This window comes from Halichoerus grypus, chromosome 8 (assembly GCF_964656455.1).
Source record: "Halichoerus grypus chromosome 8, mHalGry1.hap1.1, whole genome shotgun sequence".
In the NCBI taxonomy this organism is placed as follows: Eukaryota; Metazoa; Chordata; class Mammalia; order Carnivora; family Phocidae; genus Halichoerus; species Halichoerus grypus.
Genome location: NC_135719.1, coordinates 120,156,638 through 120,168,887, shown reverse-complemented (window position 1 = coordinate 120,168,887; position 12,250 = coordinate 120,156,638). Strand labels below are relative to the sequence as shown.

Genomic DNA, 12,250 nt, shown 5'->3' with positions numbered 1-12,250 from the left:
TGCAATTCAATTATGCCAGGCTGTTAATGAGCTAAGTGCTGTATCTTTATTATGCATCAAATACTGGAAGACATTAAATACCTACAGTGTCCCAGGCCTTCCTGATACAGAAGATCATAATTCTGTAAGAAGCTCGGAATCCCTACTTGTCCAACTTCTTCAACGACCTGATCTTAAATTGATCCGTAAAACTAACTATGACTCTTATTCCTAGGGCTCCAAGAGAGTGAATTAATGGGGGATTACAATATTCATGTTTCATGTCATCCCAGGAATGGTCTTTGGATCTTGTTCTACTCTGTTCTTATTGTCGATGCCCACCACACTACTGGTTCCAGTTCTGGGAATGAGTTCTAAGGAAATTATTCAACAGAAGCAAAAAACTGCATGTTCCACAATGCTTGCTGTTGTTAAAAATGGGAAACAACTTAGCACATAGGAGATATGAAATGTTAGAAAGCTAGTTGAGATGATAGCAAATCTGTAAATGGTACAAGATACAACCATTAGAAATGGTAATAAGAATGCCTTTGCAGAATGGTGGAAAATATTTCTTATTCGGCAGTAAATGGAAAAGGTAGAATATAAACAAGTATGTATATTTTGGCAATCTGTAAGGTATGCATTGATATTGAAGGCTGTTTGCAAAAGAGATAATTGTATTACAATGGTGGAATGCTGGGGATTTTATTATTTTACAAAATTAGTGTTAATGTTAAATGTAATTTAAATGCACTCTAAAAGAAGAAAAAAAATGCTACTTTAAAATATCATAGTAACCCTTCATGATTAGCCATTTTCCCTATGACCCTAAAATTGATTTTCAAAGTGAGGCGTGGGGTGACCTTGACATTATTTTCAACACGTTGATCGGGCCCTGCCTCACCTGGGACCAGAATCCCCTGCAACAGTAATCCAAGAATGAGAAGTTCAGCCAGGCTGTGAAATGATTCTAATGCCCATTCATGTTTGAGAACCACTGTTGTAGAAGTTCTCAGAATCAAATTGTAAACAAATGACAAGAGGGAGAAATTGATTTTCTTTCCTGAGAAGCAGACCAAATTTTTCAACTTAGCAAACTTATTTTAAACTTGTTTTAAACAGTAATCTTCCAAAATATATTCAATGAATATATTCTCCATGAACATCTGATTGCATTCTGCCTGAATATGTTGGTAACTATGCATTAAGAATATATTCTTATTCGATTCAATATATTCCTCATGAATATATTTCTTGCAAAATATTTTCATTAAATAACATACTTAAAAGAAAATATTTCATAAGAAGGATATATTTATATGAAAATTAAGTCATTCTAGGTCTCTGAGTTTTTGAAAAATGGAATATTCCTTAAATTGCTGTTAAGAAAAAAAATATTCATTGAGAATATTCAAGAAGTTTTTGTGAAATTAGTAAATTTAGTGAATTCAGAGTTGTCATTCAGCAAATTGATCCTTTGAGGGATTCAACTTTTGTTGAATTGACCTAGAGTCCTCTCGAAAAGCCCAAGGGACTCTGGGCTATGCTGAAGTTCAGGAGCAGATGAAGGTCTAGGAGGCTAAGGTTGGGTCAGCAGGCTGAGTAAGGATCTGGGTGTGGGAGGTGTCTCCTAAGAGGTCCTGATACTCACCCTGAGAGTCCTGAGGAGGCCAATGGTAGCTCTTCCTCTTTCCACATCCAGTGGGGGCTGGAGCCTGCCGACTGTTTCATCACAGGGAGAAAGCAGCCCTTACCACTGTTAGAGATGTTAAGACCCATTCTATGGAGTTTCAGAAAGGAAGGTAATGGTTTGCAATGCAATTGGAGAAGTGGGGACAGATTGCATTCTTAGAGGGAGCCACCGTATGTCTTACACCCCTCACCTAAGGGGGGACTTCCCCACAGAAATCTACTCTCTCCCCTGGGTGACCTTCCTCTGTGACTCTGCCGTACGTTTGTTGCTTATGCAAATTTGCACATGACCACCATTTTGGGTTTCACCCTGACAGCGTAGTGGCTATTGAAAGAGCCCTCAAAAGGAGCCTGTGCTGATGCCAACGGCCACAGAGAGTCTTAGATAATCCCTAACAACATCAGCTCACATCTATTGGTGCTTTCCATATGAGAGTCGGTGACTTTCCAACTTGCGTGCACAGTCTCACTTAGTCTTCACTACACTGAGATCCAGTGATGCTAACTCGTTCCTTGAGGCCTCACAGCACTGTGCAGTTGACCTGAACTTTGACACCAGGTAGGTCAGCTCCAGAGCTTCTGCCTCCTTTGGTTAGAGAGAAACACTCAGTTTTATTACCCGAAATCTGTCTGCTGCCAGTGTAGTCTTGAGGACAAATATTTTAAAGAGAAAATGAGGAAGTGAAGGAAGAGGTATTCTCATAGGTGGCCAGCTGTGAGCTTGTTACAGTTACAGTTTTTTAGACTGGGCCAAATGGACTCCGGGTCTTGGGACCAACAGCAGATGAAAGCTAGGGATTCTCTATTCAATAAAAAAGGAATCAATCTGCAATACAGGTCCTGAGGAACTCCTCTGAGTGTCATAGCCCAAGGGAGATACAAAGCACCTGACAAGGGCTTGTGCTTGTTTTGTTGGGTTGCTCAAGAAAATACAAGATGTCCAGTTAAATTTGGATTTCAGATACACAACAAATAAATTTTTAGTATAAGTATGTTCCAAATATTATAGGGGATATACTTATCCTAGTGAATTTTGTTGTTTATTTAAAATTCAAATTTCACTGGGAGTCTTGTATTTCTACTTGCTAAATCTGGCAACCCAATTTCTTGGGGGAAATAGCTCACAACCCAGGCAGTGTGTTTAATAAAGACAGAGCGAGAAGTACAGATAATGGGGCCTTTGGAGAAGGGAGAGTTCTGGATGTAAATCCAAGGAGGTAATGCGATCTTCTGGGCAACAGATTTAGTGGAAGGAGCTTTGTGATGGGAAGGCTTCCTGGAAGAGCTGGTTCCTAAGGATAGGAGGGAAGGATCCAGAAGGGTAGAGAGGTGGGAAGCCACCTCTCTGCAACACACACACACACACACACACACACCCCACTGTTGCTTATTCGGTTTATATAGGTTTCCACAGAAAATGAACTCCTGTTTTAACCTCAGATAATATTTACTAGGGATGCAATTTCAGCCTTGCATTCTATTATTTTGCCTCCAGCCAGTCCCCTAAAGATCCATTCCATTGCCAAAGCTGACCCTTCTTCTGTGGGTCCTCCTGCAGCTAAGACAACCCCTATTTCTTGTAAAATGTTTTGAGATCCTCCAAAGAAAAGTACTTCGGCAGCACATGAGATTGCTGCTACGTGACCAGCTCATCCCTTGCTTTGGCCCTGGCGCCAAGCCAATCCTGAAAAGCCCACTCAGCTGTTCTAGGTTTTCCCAGAAGAGCTACCTGGGCAAGAAAGGAGAGGCCCAGACATGTTGGAGATGGCAACTGTTCCAGCCCTTTCCTGGGACTGGGTGGGACGGGACAGATCCACAGGGGCAGGGCAGGAGGGAGGAGGCTCCCCCAGCAGGGGCAGGGACCTGGGTCCCTGGCTCTATCTGATCTTCTCCCTACCCTGGGGTGATTGAGGGCTGGGCTTATAGCAAGGGTGACTTTCCAGAATGGCCTGGAGGACAGGTGTGGCCCCAGGGAGGAGGGAGAACGTTAACCCATCCCCCACCCCCCAGCATGGGATCAGTACTCAGTGAATGCAAGGTGTTCAAACCCTAACTCAAACACACCATTTCCTGCCTGCTGCCCGCAGGTCTTAGGCCAGGTGACTGCTGCCTCTTCCTCCCATGGGCAGAGTGGGTGTGCGTCTGTCTCGGTGTCTTCCCTGGGGGACTGACCAAGGCCAAGGTGTACTTGGGCTCATGTCTCTTGCAGTAACAACAGCTAGCTTGCTCACGCCTGGATGGCTTGACCTTGGCATCAAGGTGACCCGAACTTCAGGGGTGAGAGTGGGGGGGGGGGCAACGTGCAAACTGCCCATTCATCCTCATTGTGCCAGCCACTTTCCCATGGGAAAGCCTCACAGGCTCACTTTACCCTCACACCTCATTGCCCAAGAGCTAAACCGTGATGCCCATCAGGGGTCCTACCCCAGCCCCACAGACCGGCAGCCTTTCCCCGTTCTTTCGGCAGCCCTGGCCTCTGCCTGGACTGTGTACCCTTGCCCTGAATGTCCTTCTTCCATCAACTTCTCTGTCCGGAGAACTCCTTAGGGGACAAAACTTGCCCCAAAGTCATCTCTCCCATGAAGCCTGCCAGTTTTCTCCTTTGATGCCTTCTTCTGAGGGCTCTCTTCTGTCCCTTTGCTGGAGAGAGCGCTTACAAAACCTCTTGCTCTGGAAGCTTTGTGTCCCCAGCTCCCGGCCCTGTGCAAGTCTCCACAGTTACTCCCTGACCCAGCCCGGGTCCACTGAATGTTTGGGGTCTAGCCTGGCTGGACTTGGAGGGTCTCTGGGAGACAATGCCTACAACCAGGGCTTTGACTTCCCTTTCCGCTTCCAGTGGCCTCCCCAGAGGTGGGCTGTTGCCCAAGCAGGAAGTACCCGGGTCAGTGCCCATGCACACCACCTGTGGCTTGTTTCAGCCTCACACCCGCCTTCTCTGGCTCATCTCGGAGGCACTGGGTTCCTCCTTTATCCCCCAGACTCCTCCACTGACCGCTCCCTGGCCTTTCCTGCTGAGTCAGCCCTCTGCTAATTGCCACCAGCTGGCCAGGCTGCCTTCCCGAGATGCAGCGGGCTGCCTGCGCGTGGAGGCCGACTCTGGGTGGCTCGTTTGCTGGGGAACTGGCATGGCTTCCTCCAGTGAATGTTGGGGGAGCTAGCCCAGCCAGGCCTGGGGGTAGGGTGAGCGAGGGAGAAAGGCCCAGGAGAATGTAGGGAGATGGGGAATGGGCCTGGGGGAGACCAAGGGGCCCCCTTCTACTGTCCATAGCCTTTCTTTACAGCAGTTGTTCTCAATGAGGCAGGGTGATTTCCTCTCTCCACCCTCACCTGCCTGGGGCATTTGGCAATGTCTGGAGGTGTTTTTGGTTGTCACAACTGGCAGGGGGAGGGGAGAGCTGCTGGCATTCAGGATGTAGAGGCTGGGGATGCTGCTAAACATCCCGCAAATGCACAGGACAGCCCCCACGACAAAGTATTATTTGACCCACAGTGTCCACAGTGCCAAAGTTGAAAAACCCTCCTTTAGAGAAAAGAGGCTGGGGCTGGCTGGGATAGGGGCCTCATGTCTGAGAGGTGGGCTTAAGCAGGTTTTCATTTGTCTGGGGGACGACTTGTTCTTAGGGCACACGTGCAGCCTATGCGAGCTAACCCGCCCCTGCGGGTCCGCACAGGGAGCCACCAGCGTCTCCCTGCCCTCGCCTGCTCCTCACGGTCCTCCCCGCATCCCCACCTCCACAATTCAAGCCCTGGGAGGGGGGCGCATTTCTGCAGCCAGCAGGTATTAGATGCTGAGAAATCCTCTTACCTTCCTTTATTTTGCCTCCTATCAGCCCATAGTTTCAGAAGGGCCAGGAAGCAAGGGCTTTCCTCCCATTTTTCCAAAAACACTATATATGAAGGAACATTTTATTTTCCTTCATCCCCTATATGATAACATTATTCACCACCATGCAATTGATTGCTTATTTTGTACCTGGAACTTTCACACACATGATATGGTATCATTGTCACAAGCTATGAAATAGCTACTGTTACTCCTTGAGGTCCAGAGTAGTTATGTAACTTGCCCAAGTCATGTAGGTAGAAGGGGTGGTGCTGAGATTGGGACCAAGTCCTTGGCCCCCAGATCGGTAATTGGAACACCGCCAAAGATTTCTCCTGTAAGAAGTCAGCATCATAGAGGAACTTTCTAAGTGAAAAAGACCACAGGGGCTCTTGTGTCTTCCAGAACTTTATGGGTATGAGTAGGGGGGACCAGGAGAGAGGCTTTGGGCCGCTAGGAAAGAGGAGGCTACCAGAGGACGCGACTGATTCCTGGGAGGGGTGACTAATGCTGCCATGAGTCAGCCTGGGCCCCGGAAGGGTCCTCTTCCTCCTCCAGGGCGCATGCTCCCTAGCGCTGGGGTTGATCAGGTGCCTGGAAGGAAGGACCGGGTGCCCCTCCCAGAGAGCATGGTCTGGCCCTGTTCTGTCCAGGCATCCATCCGGGGAGCTCTTGCTGGGCTGCTGAGCGCTGCTGGAGCTTAGAGGCTGCAGGAGGCAGGCAGTAAACAGGAAATGGTTAAGTAAGAGCAGGTGGAGCATGCCGGGTGCTGGAGCAGGGCAGGAAATAGCTAAGTGGCTGAATGGACTCAAAAGAATGCTCTGCCCTCCTCCCCGAGGCTTTGGCCAAGGGCTGTCCACCCACCCCTCCCTGCCCTGCATGGAGAGGTACCCAGCCCAGCAGCCTCCTGACCCCCCACTGCCCTCCTCAGTTCTGCTGGCGCCGGGAGGTGCTGGGAGGAGAGGGCCCAAGGTACCAGGAAGCCCAGCCAGGAGCGATGGGGCAAGAAGGAGCGGGTTCCTTCCCTCCAGGGCTGTGAGCCAGGCCCAGCTCCAGTGGCCCGGGAGTGAGGGGTTGGGGGGCGGGGCATAGACAGCCTCTCCAAGCCCTAGAGGTTGTTTTCCTCCTCCTGGTTCTTTGTTCCCTAGAGGGCCCTTTGTATTGACTGGGGCTCCTACCCTGGGCCAAGCCCACAGCCAGAACAGTGGCCTGGGACCTGGACAGAAAAGGCCGGATGCCCCAGGGGCCTCCCCTGCTCTCCCCTTTGCTCCTTACAGCAGCAGGTATCCCTGGCAGAGGGGTGGCACTCTCCTCCAACGTGGGATGAGGAGCCTGAGGTTAGGGAAGTTACGTGGCTCACACAGGGAAAGGGCGCTAGGGCTTGAACCCCCCTTCTGCCTCCCTGCCCTTCCCCTGCTCTCCCTCTGCACCTCGGTGCCTCTCCTGTTCAGAGAATTTTCTTGCTCTTCCCCGGAGTAAAATCAGTGGTGCTCTGGGTACTCTCTTGACCCCTTTCTCAGGGTACCTACCCTCGTGGGCAAGCAGGGCTCTGCTTCCCAGGGTCCTCTTGCAAGTGGGCTTCTTCTCTGCAGGGCAAAGGGTCCCATAGCTCCAGTCTTGCAATGTCACTGGCACATTACTGTCTGAGGACTCTGGGGCATCTAGGTATGAATACCCAGCCCTGGCCTCAGCAGGCAGGATTTCCTGGGTGCCCGAGGGGCCCACAGGGACACTGAGGCAGGCTTCGCCTGTTCCTGGTGCTGGTTGTTCCCCAGTACATGGCTCCTGGGTGCAGCAGTCTTGCAATGGGGAGTTGAAGGCCTCAGCCCCTGCCTGAGTAGGGGGAGAAGCTGTGCTCACGTATTTTCCTGATAGCAGTGGGCATCAAGGGTATCTCAACCCCCAAAGAATGGGGACAACTCAAGTTGATTGGGTGTTATGTTCTATTTGTTTATAGTAAGTATATATTTAAGTATGTGCATGTATATATTTATACATGTATTGACTCATGTAATCCCTACAGCAACCCAAAGAAGAGGTACTTGGTTTACTCCCACTTTCCAGATGAGGCCTAGAGAAGGGAAGTCACTTGCAGCGGTGGGTGGGTCAGGTACTCTGACTTCAGCCCCGGGCAGCTGGCTCTGGCCCATACTCTGGCCACTAGGCTGCATTGCTTTGTGCGGGAGCCTTTGGAAGAGGCCACATTTGTTCTCCTCGAGGTCCCTCATAAGATCCTTATTCTTTATGAAAAGTTCCTTGTCTCTCAGGAGCCAGAATTTCCTGAGCATCCTTCAATATATCTGAGTCTCTCGAGGTCTCTGATTGAGAATGCCAGAAAAGAGGAGGAGAAAATAGCTGGAGAGCTTGTCAGTTCTCCAGGCTGGGCCATGAGCATGGCCTCTTCCCGCTGCCACTGTTATGGGGCCCTGGGGAAATTCTGCCATCAATTCTGTTCATTCAAGAGCCGTGGGTTGGCACCAACTTTGTGCCAGTCCCTGGGCTGGGCACTGGGAGGAGTAGCTAGAGCAGACACATCGTGTGCCCTGGGGGGGTTGGCGGGAGCAGAAGAGTATTTTCGTGCGTCTTTTGATTCAATGTGGTAGATGCTCAGATAGAGGGAAGTGTGCGGGTGGAGAGCGCGGAAGCAGAGAATTGGTACTCAGCCAGCCTGGGAAGTCAGAGTAGGTATCCTGCAGGTGAATGAGCTTGGCTGAGCCTTGAAGGATGATCCCACTTAACTAGGAGGAAGAAAAGGGGTCCGTGCCGGGGGAGGGGAGGGTGGGCAGAGGTGACAGTGTGGGCAAAGGCTTGGAGGCCTGCCATGCTGGGGAAAGCAGAGCATAGAAGCACCCCAGCATTGCTAGAAGTAGCGAAATGGGAGAGGACCCGGTGGGGATGGCATCGCAGGGCCCGTGAGCCCACGTCAGGGCCCCAGAGCTTTGTCAGCCTCTGCCTCCTGGTCTGAAAGATCCCCACAGAGAGAAGGGACTTGGGGGAAGACAGCGCAAGAGGTGGACTCGTGCTCTCTGTTTTCAAGAATTACGATGAAGCTATAGTAATGGAGACAGTAGAAGTAATGGAAGGACAGACATTGATGATAGTGGGCACGGTAGAGAGTGTGGGAGATACCCCCCGCCCCATGCACACTCAGCTGCATGTTGAAAAGTGCAAAGGGAATTCCATGGGGAAAGGATAGTCTTTTTAAACAAAAATGGTGCTGGAAAATTTGGACATCCATAATGAAAAAAAAAAAAAAAAGGTTTGGCTTCTAACTCAAAAAATATCAAAGAAAAAAACATAAGAGAAGGTATGAAAGAAAAAAACCTAAAAGTATGAAAGAAGAAAATGCAGGAGAAAATCTCTGTGACTTGGGTTAGGTGAAGTTTTTTTTTTTCTTTCTTTCTTTCTTTTTTTGTTTTATTTAAAGCAACTTTTTAATTTTAGGCGAAGTTTCTTATTATGACACCAGAAGCATGATCCATGGAAGAAAAATGGACAAAGTGGACCGAACAAAATTAAAAACTTCCAGTTTTCAAAAGACATTTAAGAAAATGAAAAGAAAAATCACAGACTGGGAAAAAATGTTTGTAAAATCTGTATCTGACTGAGAGACTTATATTTAGAATATATTTAAAAATTTCCCAAACTCAATAATAAGAAAACGAACAATTTGGTTTTTAAAATGGGCAAAATAGAGGAACCTGGGTGGCTCAGTCGTTAAGTGTCTGTCTTCGGCTCAGGTCATGATCCCAGGGTCCTGGGATCGAGCCCCGCATGGGGCTCCCTGCTCGGCGGGAAGCCTGCTTCTCCCTCTCCCACTCCCCCTGCTTGTGTTCCCTCTCTCGCTGTGTCTCTCTGTCATATAAATAAATAAAATCTTAAAAAAATAAATAAATAAAATGGGCAAAAATATTTGAACACACACTTCACCACAGAAGAGATACGGATGGCAAATAAACACACGAAAAGATTTTTAACATCATTAATCACGAAATTAAAATCATAATGAGAATCCACGATATCCCTTTAAGGATAGCTAAGACATACACACACACACACACACACACACACACACACACACACACACACACACACACACACAAGTTAAAACCCAAAAGCTGACCATACCAAGTACTGGTGAGGATGTGGAGCAACCGAAACTCTGATTTGTCGCTGGTGGGAATGCAGAATGGCGCAGCCCCTGTGGAAGACGGTCTAGCGGTTTAGTGTACAGCTCAGCATCCACTTACCCTATGACCCGGCAATCCCACTGTTAGATACTTACCGAGAGAAATGAAAACTTACGTCCACAAAAACTTGTATGCAAATATTCACAATGGCATTTTTCATAATGGCCAGAAACAGGGTACAACCAGTACAATAGAAATGTCCCTCCATTCCTGAATGGATCACACACTGTTATGCCATCCATGGAGGGGGACACCGCTCAGAGATGGAAACAAACTGCTGATACAAGTCATAACATGGGCGAATCTCAAGTGCACCAGGCTAAGTGAAAGGAGCTGGACTCCCGTGGGTGGCTTTGTACTGCAGGATTCCATTAGCAGGCACACCTCGGAGATATCTCGGGTGAGGTCCCAGACCCCTGCAATGACGTGAATATCGCAATAAAGGGAGTCCAATGAATTTTTTGGTTTCCCGGTGCATACAAAGTTATGTTTACACTGTACTGTGGGCTATCAAGTGTGTGATGGCATTATGTCCACAAAAACAATATAGCCCTTCATTGAAAATGCTAACCATCATCTGAGCTTTCAGTGAGTTGTAATCACTGATCACAGATCACCATACCAAATACAACAATAATGAAAAAGTTTGAAATATTGTGAGGTCACCAAAATGTGACCCAGACACACTGTCAGGAAAGCGGGGCCGATAGACTTCCCCCTTGCACGGTTGCCACAAACCTTCAATTTGTGAAAAACAAAAAAACAAAAAACCACAATATCTGAGAAGTGCAATAAAGTGAAGGGCAATAAAGGAGGTATGCTTGTATTCAACATATTGGAAAAGGCAAAACTACAGGAACAAAAAAATTAGTAGTTTTCAGGGCTAGGGCCAGGTGGAGCAGGAACACTGGAGAATTTAGGGTGTGGTAGAACTCTTCCGTATCTTAATCATGATGGTTACATGACTGCATGCATTTGTCAAAATCCATAGAATGGATTGAATTTTACCATATGGAAATGATATCTTAACAAACTTGACTTAAAAAAACCCCAGTGCAGTACACTAGGTTATAGAACCTCATCTTATAACTAGGCTTTAGGCCTGGGAGTTGGGGAGACTCCCCTCTGGTCTAGTTCCTGATGGCCATTCTGCCCCCTCGGACCTCACCCACCCACCAATGGAAGCCTTGCTCTTTGTGATGTCAGAGGGCCGGAAGGGGAACCATTAATGAGCCTCACCTCTGGGCAGTTGTGCTCCCTGGTTTTATTAAATGCAAGTGCCCCTGGGAGGGCGAGTAACTTAAGCTGAGGGAGGCTCTCGCAGAATGAGAGAAGGGGATGGAAGGATGGGAAGGGAAACAGTTTCCCTGAGGTTGGAGAAGGGTGGGGGCGGGGTGGGAGGTAAGCCTTCAGTTTGGTTGGGGGCACTGGGCTGTACCCATACATAGGGAGTGTATCGGGGGCCAGGGATTAGGAGCTACATGGAAGGTAGACCCCCTCATTGCTTTGGCTTAGTATCCAAAATCCTCTTCCCCCACCTGGCGACCACAGCCCCTGCCTGGTCTTCCTTCCCCAGCACCTTCCTCCTCCACTTCCTAATTATCCAATCCCAATTATGGGCTGCCTAGACAGGTTGGGGGGATGATTTCTTTCTGGCATCTAAACACAAAAGACCTCAGCATCCTTTCGCCCATGTATTTCCACTCCTCTGGGTCCTTTGGGGTTCAGATCACCTTAGGCATTTCTGTGTTGGGAATATCCTTGCCAGAGAGGAGTAGAAGGTCTGAGTGGGCATCAGGGCCCCAGGCTTCAGTGGTCTTGTGATGCAAATTATGGAGTGGGAGGATTGGTTGGGGCACCTGCTTGGCTTGTATTTGTTTCTACAGCATTTTCTTCAAATGTGCCATTTACGTTCCCACCACAGGGCCTTTGCACACACTGTTCCCTCTCTCTGGGGCTTCTCACTTTCTGAAGTTTAATATAACCAGAATTTACTATGCCTTACTGTGTGCCTGCTATGGAGGATGCAGAAGGAAATAAATCTGGTCTTTTTATGGTAAGAACAACTTTGGCCTGGGGAGATGGTGGTAACAACAGCAACAGCAACAAAGGCAGGGCCATTTAAGGAGCAGTCACCGTGGGCCAGGCAGGCATTTATGCAGACAGGGTCATTCAAAACTCAACAGTCCTAAATCCTTGTCATTACTATTATTCCCATTTTCTAAGTGAGGACACTGAGTGAGGCTCAGAGAGGTGAAGTCGCTTGCTGAGCTGGCACAGGGCAGTGTTGGAACTGAGTCTGGGCCTCTGGATCTCCAAAGTCATGTTTATGACCATAGCATCATCCCACCCTCTGCCCCACGTGGAGGAAGGTCACCATCCAATTCCAGCTCCAACCTGGCAGGTCTTCAGGTTGATCTGCCATCGAAGGAGTGAAAAACAAAGAGCACGCTGGTCTATTCCATGGGATGCAGGCTGTAGCTGGAGATGCCAGCCCAAGATTGGGCAAAGGGGGCTGGGCAGGGATGCAGCACGCACTGGCCAGCCGGCCCCCACCTTTCCT

At 48.6% G+C, this 12,250-nt stretch overlaps 1 long non-coding RNA gene across 2 annotated transcripts in view; it reads left to right on the top strand.

Moving 5' to 3' along the window:
• Positions 1-12,250, top strand: part of LOC118551580 (uncharacterized) — a 100,324-nt gene that overhangs the window by 64,050 nt on the left and 24,024 nt on the right. The window contains exon 4 of one of the 2 annotated variants that reach the window (XR_013440746.1): positions 8,942-9,500. The exons of the other annotated variant lie outside the window; for it this stretch is intronic. This is a non-coding gene — a long non-coding RNA (uncharacterized LOC118551580). Of the gene's footprint in view, positions 1-8,941; positions 9,501-12,250 lie in introns of those variants that run through there. 2 annotated transcript variants of the gene reach the window in all.